This window comes from Pteropus medius, unplaced genomic scaffold (assembly GCF_902729225.1).
Source record: "Pteropus medius unplaced genomic scaffold, Ma_sr-lr_union100, whole genome shotgun sequence".
Classification (NCBI taxonomy): Eukaryota; Metazoa; Chordata; class Mammalia; order Chiroptera; family Pteropodidae; genus Pteropus; species Pteropus medius.
In genome coordinates this window covers 5796294-5807055 of record NW_024351543.1, presented here as the reverse complement: position 1 = coordinate 5807055, position 10762 = coordinate 5796294, and the positions used below count along the sequence as shown (strand labels likewise).

Sequence of the window (10762 nt, the reverse complement as noted above, 5' to 3'; positions counted from 1 at the left end):
TATGAAGTCAGACTCCCTTTACACTTCTTGTACAGAGGCTGTATGACCTTGGACAACTATCTTACCTCTCTAAACTTCTGTTTCCTTACTCTTTTATGTTGTGCTTTGTAGAACATGATGGCTAAAGTCCCTGCAAGATCTAACCCTTCAAGGAGGTCGTGGTAAGGACTAAGTCAAGTACACAGGAAAGTAGAAGAAATTAATTTATGGTGTAAAATTAATCACCACCATCACCAGAGGCAGGTGAGGCTACACGTGGCTGCATAGACTGGTCACTCTGCCTGGGGCTGTGGATACTATAGTGCAAGGAACATACTGTCCCTGAGTCAACCATGTTATAGTGGAAAGTCCCCAGGCCTTTGTTAATAGTTAAACCTGGGTTCAAATCCTAGGTTCTAACACTTTCAGCTATGCAGCCTTTGGTAATTTACCTTTCACCCTCAGTTTTCTTTTCTGCTCAATGGGGTAATGTTAGTATCTACCTCAGTGGTTACTGTGGGTATGTACCTAGGTCTGCCCTAGCACAGAGCATGTGTTCAATAAATAAATATTCCTTTTCTTATATGCTTTCTCAAGTCTTTGAATCCTTCCCTGAGGAATGTGGGAACAGTCTAGAATAGAAACAACACAAAAAATTATCCATCAAATTTTCTCTCAAGGACTCCATCAAAGAACTGCTAGATTTCCCAGAATATATTTAGAGAGCAATGTTAAGACTGTCCAGGATTCAAGAGTGGAGCAGTGACTTCATTTCTGGTCTCATTACTTATTACACATTACTTATTACACTTCTCCAGACTTATATGATTCATATCTATTCAGGCAGTCTGTGGTCTTAGATATAGAAATGCTGTGTGGTATAATAAGATACATGAAGTTTGGACTCAGAAAGAATGAGTTTGAATCCTAACTCTAGGACTTATTAGAAGTTCAAAGTATTGAACTTCTTGGATTCTTCACATAGGAGGGGAACAACAATTACCTTGCAGGGTTGAGTCAAGGACTTAAAATGAAATATATAAAGTGCCAGGCACGTGGTGAGAGGCTGATAAATGGCAGCTATGACTATTCAGCCTGTCACATCATAAAGCTGATGTCCTTAGCAGGGGAACAGAAGCCTCATCATTAGTAACAGCCATATCAATCAGGATGAAAGCTGTCAGTCCCTGAAGTGTGTGGTCTCTTTTCAAACCCAAAGAGACTCCATCTCATCACCTTCTGTTGTCCCAGGCTACAGGCTTATGTTCCTGATGCTTCTTTAAATCTCCAAAGTGCCCAGAAGTGCCTGATACATTTGGCATTCAGTAATTATTAATAACCAATGACTTCTCTGTGGTGAAACATACCCTGCTTTCACTCACTTACTCGGGTACTTGCAGATGATTCTGAAGGGCTGGTGGTTCACATCTGTCTGTTATGCAGCAGATATATTTTTCATTCAACTTGACAGGGTATTTCAGGATGGAGAAAACCCTGAAGAAGCCATTCATCTGCTTCTCCAGGACCTCCATGGTACTATGGTTGCTCAGGTCCCTCTCGGCCCTCCCTCTCGGCCCAGTCCGGCCAGGTCACATTGGATGCGAGGTACCAGCCCCTGGAGATGCATTTGGCCACAGCTTCATCATCAATCCTATCAAACTGCACTTGGGGCATTTCAGAATCTGGTTAGAAAAAATAATAAAACAAGTAGTTCCTTTTTTATTTCAGCCCCAGGAGGTTTGGCCTAGCAGAAATCTTGCCCTGGGCTTTTACAATAACTCTTATTTGGCAAAAGATCTTGAGGTTCACTGTAGTTAAAATTTTCAACCAGGTACGGTGAGAGAAAATCAGGAGACATGTATGCTCCTGCCTTGCAGCTCTCATTTATTACTGCTGTGTTTATTTTTGGAATCTTTCCCTCTTTGGAGGGTTCATTTCGAACTGTTTACCTCAGCTACCCTGCTGAGAATTATAGGAAATAACAAATGATTCTCACCATCACCTTCTAATCTCTTCCAACCCTACCCTGGAGGAATTCTGACATGCCTTCTTTCGCCCTCCACCTCAACCCCTACCCCACCCTCCCCCATGAGATCTCTGGTGACAAGACCATTCTCCATGTAATCCTAAGAAAGATGTGGATCCCTGGGGCACTGTGGAGATCCACTGGTCTAGTCCAATCCTACATGTTAATAGTGAGAAAATGAAGCCCAGAAAAGCTAAATGAGTTGTCCAGAATATTCCACAATTAGCATTTGGGCATCCCAACTCCCAATTCAGGGCTATTCTTACTAAGCCACATACCATATCTCAGAGTTTTCATATAAGAATACTGTTATTTAACATTTTGGTTTTCAGTGTTATAATTTGCTTGGTGAGATTGAAATAAGGCCAGTGTTTTGTTTTGTTTTGATGGTCTGCTTGTTTGAATAATAGGTGCAGATACAGCAGCTTTGGTTCAGAGCAATATTTTTTGCTAAGGTGAACTGAACTTCCAAATACCTGACTCTCATTATGGGAATGAAAAGAGCCTATAATAATTTGAGTAGAAAAGAAAAAGTGAGGATACTAGAAGAGAAAACCCTATGAAGAGACAGAGCTCGAAGCCAAGATTATCTAATAAATTTCCTTACCTTCTACTGTTAGTTTAATTGTACTTTTGCCTCTTCCATGTGGTGTGATGGCTGAGCACTTGTAGATGGCTTCATCCATGAAATCCACATTTCTGAGTAAAAGTGATAGAGTCCCCTCAGAAATTTCAGTCCAATCCACGGAGACTCTTCCCTCATACAAGTAGTTCTGGTCCTCTAGTTGCTCTGTATTATTGTGAAACTGGTAAATCAACTTTGAGAAAACGTCAAAAAATCATAGTAACTAAAGAAGTGATAACATCCTAATCATTTTCTACTTCATGTTCCCCTTGGATGTCTTCTTTTTCCCAAGAAAACTCAAGATTTTCTGTGACCTCCACAAAGGAGAAATGGCAGGGGACGGTAACATCAGTGAAAGCGTGGGCCCGTACCTCTTCTGTAGACACTGAGAAGGTCAAAGAAGAAATTAAATTAGTAAAGTACTTAGGAAGGCCAGTGAATGCTGCTGTACCAGGTAGGGTTTAATAACAGATAAATCACTCTAGTTATTTCTAGCAGATAAGAACTCAGCACAGAGAATTCAACATTTATAAAATCACTGGAAGGCTGGAGGAATGAACCCAGTGATGGGCATGAAAGGTGAGACTTGCAGTGTGTGTGTTCTGTTCTGTCTTTCCCTGCATTATGTTAGGCTCAGAACAATGCTCTTTCCTCAGTTCCTACCTCAGTATTAGTATAAAGATTAAGTGAATTAATTCAGAAAATATGTCTAGCACTTTGAAAACACTTAAGAAATGTACTCGATATATTAGGCTTCTTCAGAGAAACAGAACAAACAAAATTTATATAGCAAGATCATGTGTTTTGGAAATGAGACATCCCAAGATCTGCAATGGGTAAGCTGGAGACATAGGAATGCTATGGTATATTCCAGTCCCAGTTGAATGCTCAGGACTAAGAAAAGCCTATGTTTCATTTCAAGCCTTGCTCAAATTATTGTTATTTGTCAAATGTGGTTATAATAAAAAAGCAGTGGATTATAGTTATAAACAAATTTTAGTCTGAAAATGTGTAAATCCAAGTTCTAGTTCTAAATCCCTCTCACTAGTCATTTGGCACTGAGCAAGTCACTTAATCTGAGTTATAGTTTCCTTGTGTATAATTAGGATAAGAACACCTGCCCCAGGGTTGTTATGAAATACCTTGGGACCTTAGGTAGTTTGTATATAATATGTTTCAATCATTTTGCAGAGGGAAAGAAGGAATGGACTAGAGGAGTGGATACCTCAGTAAACTGCCCCTCCTCCAAATCTCTCAAAATATGTAGTTTACTTATGAGGAACCCTTGATTCTAGCTTCTCAAGTTATACCCAGGAGGTCTTGTTGCAGTTACACCCTTTCTGGCCCCAAAAGAAAGAGTTTCAGCCTCGGGAACCCAAAGGTTCTAGCCAGCAAATCATGAAACATGATCTCCTGATGATGTAATTGGTAAGATAAAAGATATTTTCTGACTGATGTGTCAGTAGGTAGTCCTACTTGAATCTATAACACTGTATTATTTCTAGACCATGTGTCTTAAGCTTCCCAAGGCCTAGAAGCCAAGGCAAGGGCTCAGCAAAACGCTAATAAGGTGAGAAAACACTCTGAAAACTGTAGAAAGATACTATATCTAAAGCACCTACTGTAGTACCTAGCACGTAGTATTAGGTCCGTCAATATTGCTACAAAATGTAAGATATTATTAGAACACACCTTTCTCTTTCTCACCTACATACATACTCATTCCTGTAATTTCTTTGGTTGGGTTATTCCTACGAGTGAATTACCATCTCGCTTTGCCCTTCTGCTCCCCACTACTCACACACACACGTGCACGCACACAAACACGCGTGCGCACACACACACACACTCAAGCATCAAAAGAAAAGAGCCGGTAAATGTAATCTGTGTGGACCAGGCCTTGCACTAACTCCTGAGTAGATCTCTGGAGGCTGAGGATGCCTTCAAGCTGCTGCTATCTTTAAGCAACCAGCAGAACTGCGTCAGTCCCTAAGAGATAGCATATCCCTGAAAACTATAAATGTGTTTGATGACTTTGTGGAGTAGTTATATTGCAGATTTGGGATACATTTTTTTTAAAGAAATTTTTGCATATATACTTTCGGTTAGCTGAATTACATTACATTTTCAACATCTATATACTGTTCATCTCAACATTTTTGAAGAATTGAGTATAAGTTGACTGCATTGACTGCCCATCCAGATTTTTCAGGACAGATCTGATTTCAAATATTCTGTGGTACTATACTCCCAGCACTTGCCAGAGTCACTTGAAGTGTGGGCTGGGCAGGGGAGGGGTGCAGAGGTAGGGAGTCTATTTTTTTTTTTTAATTGGGGGCCTTCATATTATAGGTGTGAATAAGTGTAGTTATCCAGATATAGCCTCAAATGGAAAAAAACAACTTAGGGGGTTGGGAGGATCTTCTCATTAAAAAAATGAGTAAACAATAATGCTTTACAATTCATGTCTGCTGTATTTTCCTCATCTGTTCATCATTTCTTATGAAACAAAGCATTGTTATTTCCATCAAATAAATAAAAAATCTGCAATATAACTACTCCACAAGGCATTGTTATTCCCATCAAATAAATTTTTAAAAATCTCCAAATCACTATTTTCTTCACTATCTCCAAAGTTGTTTCAGAAACATCTACAAAGTTTTTTTTGAAAAGTGACTCACCTGCACCCTGAACAAGTAGAAGAATGCTGACAGTCACCAAAAAGAAAGACATTCTATAAGAAACAAAAAGATAGAAAATTTGCCTTAGCCATGGAAGAGTGTTGGCCAGCATAATTCAGCCACCCCTTGTGGCATCTGAGGAAGGTCTCAACAGATACCGCCTCTAGACTAAACCCCTACCAGATGCACCCTTTGCAGACAGAAACTTCCAGCACCTTGGTATGCCATGTGGGATATCCACCAAATCAAGTTCACTCAGGCTGATCCAATGCAAATGTGTGTGTGAATCTGGAACTATATTTCTCTAATATACAAATCTGTCTCTCTAAGTGAGTCATATTTGAATTCATTTGAATCATAGTCTACCTTGAGATGATATTTGAGGGGTCAGTGACAACTTCACAAACAACTGTTGCTGGCCTTTCTGGATGTTGCTGGGGGAAAGTCAACAGTAGAGGAGCCATAAATAGTAGATATACACGTGTATCTGGGAAGTTATGGAGCAATGCTTCTCAAATGGATAAAAACAACTGTAGGGAAGGAAAAATAATTTTCTTTCTACCCTTCTAAGTTCTTCTCGCTGGTCTAATAATCAAATGGAGATGAGACAGATTAACAAGAGAAAATAACCAAAGTTATAACATATGTACATCCGGCGGGGGGGGGGGGGCAGTTCATAAGAATGTGGGACCCGAGGACAAATCAGGCAACTGAGACTTAAAGGAGAAAAGATGGGTTGTAGTTTGGGACTTCAAAGGACAGGAAGGCAATTCATATGGAGATGGAAAAGCAAATGTTCAGTAAACAAATATTTACTGGGCCATCTTTAACAATGGGACACAGAGCGGACTTTGATCAAAGGAACCTTGCTAGGTTCCTCCCTGTGTATGGCATACTAGTCCATATTAAACAATAGTTATCTATGATGATAGCTCCTTTCCTGGATCAGGTCCTCTATTTAAATTGTTTTAGGCAGTTATAGAGAAGGTCAAAGGTTTTTCCTGAGTCTTTTGTTTCTTAAAACTAATCAGCTTAAAATAATCAATACCCTAAAAAGGCACATTTTGGGGTGGCAAACTCTGCTTCCTCTCATAACCGAGAGGAAGTACTTAAATGAGCCTGCCTGGCTAGGGCTTCACTTTAATGGGAATGGAATTAAAAAGCCTAGGACAGCTCTGGAAGGGGTGGGAGAAAAGGGCTCAGGGAACAGTAAACCCCTTTAAGAAGCTCTGACACAAATGTACATCTACATACAGGAAGGGCAATCTTAACTCCCAAGCTGGATCCACTCTCCCTCTCTGGGCTCATCTTTCACTACTCCTCCCACCTTTCAAGGTCCACCAGGACCAGCCTTAAGTTATGATACTGTCCAAATCTTCCTTGACTGGCATGTCCCCATCATCACTACCCTCATTCGCCCCCCACTACTCACTTATCATTCAAAACTCTGCCCCAGTGGCACTTCTCAAAGCCCTCCCTGATCCATGTCCAGTTCATCATTCCCTTTTCCATATCTTGAACAAACTTTTGTTGTTGCATGAATCACATTATGTAGCAATTATTTCTTTACATATTTTTTTGTCCTTTACTATTTTAAAGAAAGAAAAGTAAGATTATTATATCTTCTCAGCATATTTTCCTGCCTCCTCTTCTTCCTGTGATCTATTAAAAAGAAAAAAGAACCTACTACAATCCTCCAGGTCTATTATACATCATAATAATAACAACTATATATCAAATGCTTACAAATGCCAAATTTAATCTTCAAAATAAGCCTATGAAATAGGTATTATTATTATCTCCATTTATAAGTGAGGAAACTGAGGCATAGAGAGAGGAAATAATCTATCTTGTGTTATATAGAACCAAGCTCTCACCTTTCAAGTTAGCTGAAGCCTGTGTATGCCACCTAAATTCTGTCCTGACAAACCTCTGCAACTTCACCATACACCATGGGAAGTTTCATCACCCAGGCCATCCATCAAGAAAACAGCATGGGCTGATGAGGCAGCTGGCTCATGGAATATTATAATGTCTCTTTTCTAGAGGCCTAGTAAACCTTAAAGAATATGTATTCATGGGTTGAATATTAACAGATACTGAACATGAGGATAAAGGAACAGCCCTTGCCAGTCAATGATCAAAAAAAGCATTTCTAGAGTCAACGAGACAAGTAGAGAGATTCTTCACCATGTCCATCTATTCTACCTAGGAAAATGACTAGTGATTAACAACAACTATTGATTTGAAAAATAGCTCTCTATGCTATATGTAGTAAAACATTTTAAAGTCATATCTAAAATAATATAAAATTTAAAAGCTAATATGCCAGCTAGCAGCTACTAGAGCTATAGTTGAGAGATTGGTCAAATGTTATAAAGAAAAAAAGTTGTAGGAATATAATATACCTTTTCAACTCAATAAAATTTCATTATCTATTTCCGAGATGGAAAGTTTTTCATCATTATGAAAGACATAAATCTTAAAGCCTTCCCAATTGCCTCTGTACTTCCACTGAATTTTGTACTTTATAGTACTCTCATTTAATAAAGCTTATTTTAATTATTCTAATAGAAACACAGATTCATCATTTAAAAATGTTTGAAAAAATAGTAATAAAGAAGAATATTACAATCACTTTTAAGTCTATCACCTATAGAACTACTGTTAACATTTTGCAGTATTCTCTTTCAGTCTTTATATGTATACTTTTTAAGAAAACTCAATTTGTTTATAGTTTAGTGTGCAGTTTAATTTTCCTCATGACACTGTTTTATAAGCATTTCTCCATAATTAAAAATATTCTTATAACCTTGTCTACTTAGTTTCATAGTTATTTGTTTGCAAACTTTATCAACTCTATTAGACTGTAAGTTCCCTAAGGGCAGGGCTAGGTCCTCTTTGTCTTTCTTTCATATGTCCACCATGGTGTTTCATATGTCATAAGCACCCAATAAGTGTTTATTGCATTAACTAAATTAAATTGAATCTGGTGTAACATTCTTACAAAGTTTCATTATATAACAGGAAAAAGAAAAAAAAAGAAAAAACAGAAAAAGAAGTTCATACACTATTGATGAGTATCAACTATGCCGATGCAGAAAATTCCAGCAGTGCATCCAGGTATTGTCTCTAAGGCTTGTGCCCTTTTCACCTCATTTTACAGAAAAACTATCAAAAATCTATGACCAAGCTCTATGCGGACATTTAAGTGTAAAGGGACCAGAGACAGTTGGAGTAGATATCTAAACTCTTCAGTCATATTATCCATCATTTAGTTCTCCACTTCACAATCATGGCCAGCAATTTCTCCCAAATAAATGGATTCTTTATTGAAAGAGCTTACCTGTATCACAGCTGGTCCCTCTGATCAGCCAGGTAGAAGCAAGTGAGGTGGGGTCAAGCATGTCTTCAAAAGAACTGTTGCATGGCAGTCCCCAGGGAGAAGGCTTGGTGATACTGTTATTATTAAGCTGTTGCAACAAAAGCTCGGCAAGGAGCTCCATTAGACTTAATAGTTATAATGGCTGTATTTGTTGCAAAAAAAAAAAAAAAGTACTCGTAAGAAAGCTTAAACATGGTGGCTAAAGGACAAAGTGCTCTTCATTTGGTCTCTTTTCTTTTTTCACTAACATTCTAGTCAGGAGACTTCTCCTGAAATACAGTCAATTTGACCCAAGAGTAGCTTAATGGTGAGGTTTTGGTAAGTGGACAAATATGCTATGTACTTTCCTAATTCCCTGAAATCCATCCCTTTCTTTAGATAATGCATTATGTTGTCTCCTTTTCTTTTTACGCTCTCCAGTGCCCCTACTGACTCCCTGGCATCTCCTTCTGCTAGCCACAAGACAGATCCTAGCACTGTGAAGCTCCACAAGCCAAAGCTTCTTCACCTCCCAGAGGGTTTTCAGAACTCTCCAGCCTGACAGGATAGTTTCAAGGCCCACTATAGTGTTGCTGGATGCTGCTTCATTTAGATTTCTGTGGCCACCAGGAAGAGAGATGTACCTATGGTAGCTGAGATAGGATTTTATTAAAATGATCAATAAGAGTATTCTCATATTAATCTAAACATTTCTTCAAAACGTTCTATCAGGTAATTCATTTTCCATTATTGAGGCTATTTCCATCTTTCCTCCTTAATTTCACTGATACTGTAACCTTAACTATTCCTGAATCACATTAGAATTATTTCTTTTTCACATTTTACATTACATTCCTGTCACTTCATCATAAATACATTTTCAAAGCATGAAACTGTATTATTTTAAGTATTTGTGATTTTCACACATTAGGGTTCCTGCCAGAATGTGATCTTCATCCAAAACAAGACCTAATTTTTAAAAGGACTCTTTTAAAACAGGTTTCAAAAACAAGACACTATCGGTTTTAAAAATATCATATCCCTGGTTTAAACTGACAAAGTATATACTGCTACAACTATAATTCACCTAGAAATTAAAATTTGGCAGCAGGTAAGAAGCATAAAGCTTCTCATACGAAAGACTGGCAAGAAAAACTTTATTCTAATTTTTAGAAGGAAAGCAATTTAATGTCGTTGATCATACACAATCTCTTAACATTTTTATGCATAAGGTTGGTAAAAAATGCTGAATATTTTTCTCATTTCTATTCATGACTTCAAAATTATAAAAGTAACTTCAGAAAAGATTGAGTTTAGGGCAAAAGAGAAAATGTTAATTAGAAGTAGTAATTTAAACCCAGAGTCAGGGTTTCCCCAGTTAAACTGTGGTTTTAACCTGCAGTAAAATCTCAGTGCTTTATGAGTTCTCAAACCGATCAGTTAGTTCGAGCTATCGCAAATTGAGGAACCTCGTCCGCGGCTCCCTAATTTTTCTAGCCACTACAATTTAAACCAAAAACCACAGAAGTACTTCTATAGCTAAAATGGAGAAACATCCTTAGTATACATTAATCATGCTTTAAAAAAAAAAAAAAAATCCTGTAGGGAAAGCGGGGCAAGTATATTACTCATATTTTACGGATGGATTAACTGAAATAAATCCATTGTCCAAAGAGAGCAGAGCCCGAGGTAGGAGCCAGAGGTTCTGATTTCTAGTCCAGCTGTCTTCGCACTTCGAAGCCAGCTTGGTTAATCCCCAGACTTTAAATTCCTAGGGCTTGCTGTAATGGGTTGAATCACCACTAAATTCTTGTGTTCTCACAGAATCCCACAGCCTAGGGGCCGTAGTCTCCTAGCAGGGGACTAAGTGGGCGGTGCATCGTGACGCGCGAGAACCCTAAAGGCCAGAAAACCAATCCTCGGGCTGTTTATCGAGGCGGCCCTGGACTCCCGGGTCAGGTCGCGAGACTCCAGGGACTATAAAGCGCTGCTGCCCAAACCCGGACGGGTTCAGAGAGCAACGTGACAGCCGACCGGCCTCCGCCCAGCGTCCCCACTCCGCGCCGCGCGCCGCGTGAGGCGAAGCC

At 38.8% G+C, this 10762-nt stretch overlaps 1 long non-coding RNA gene across 1 annotated transcript; it reads right to left on the bottom strand.

The window, feature by feature from the left end:
- Window positions 1-746: 746 nt before the first annotated feature.
- Window positions 747-10557, bottom strand: LOC120586677 (uncharacterized). The gene is made up of 3 exons (XR_005648778.1): window positions 8658-10557; window positions 2613-3015; window positions 747-1661 (listed from the first exon to the last, which is right to left on the bottom strand). It is a non-coding gene; the product is annotated as an uncharacterized LOC120586677 (long non-coding RNA).
- Window positions 10558-10762: the final 205 nt, after the last annotated feature.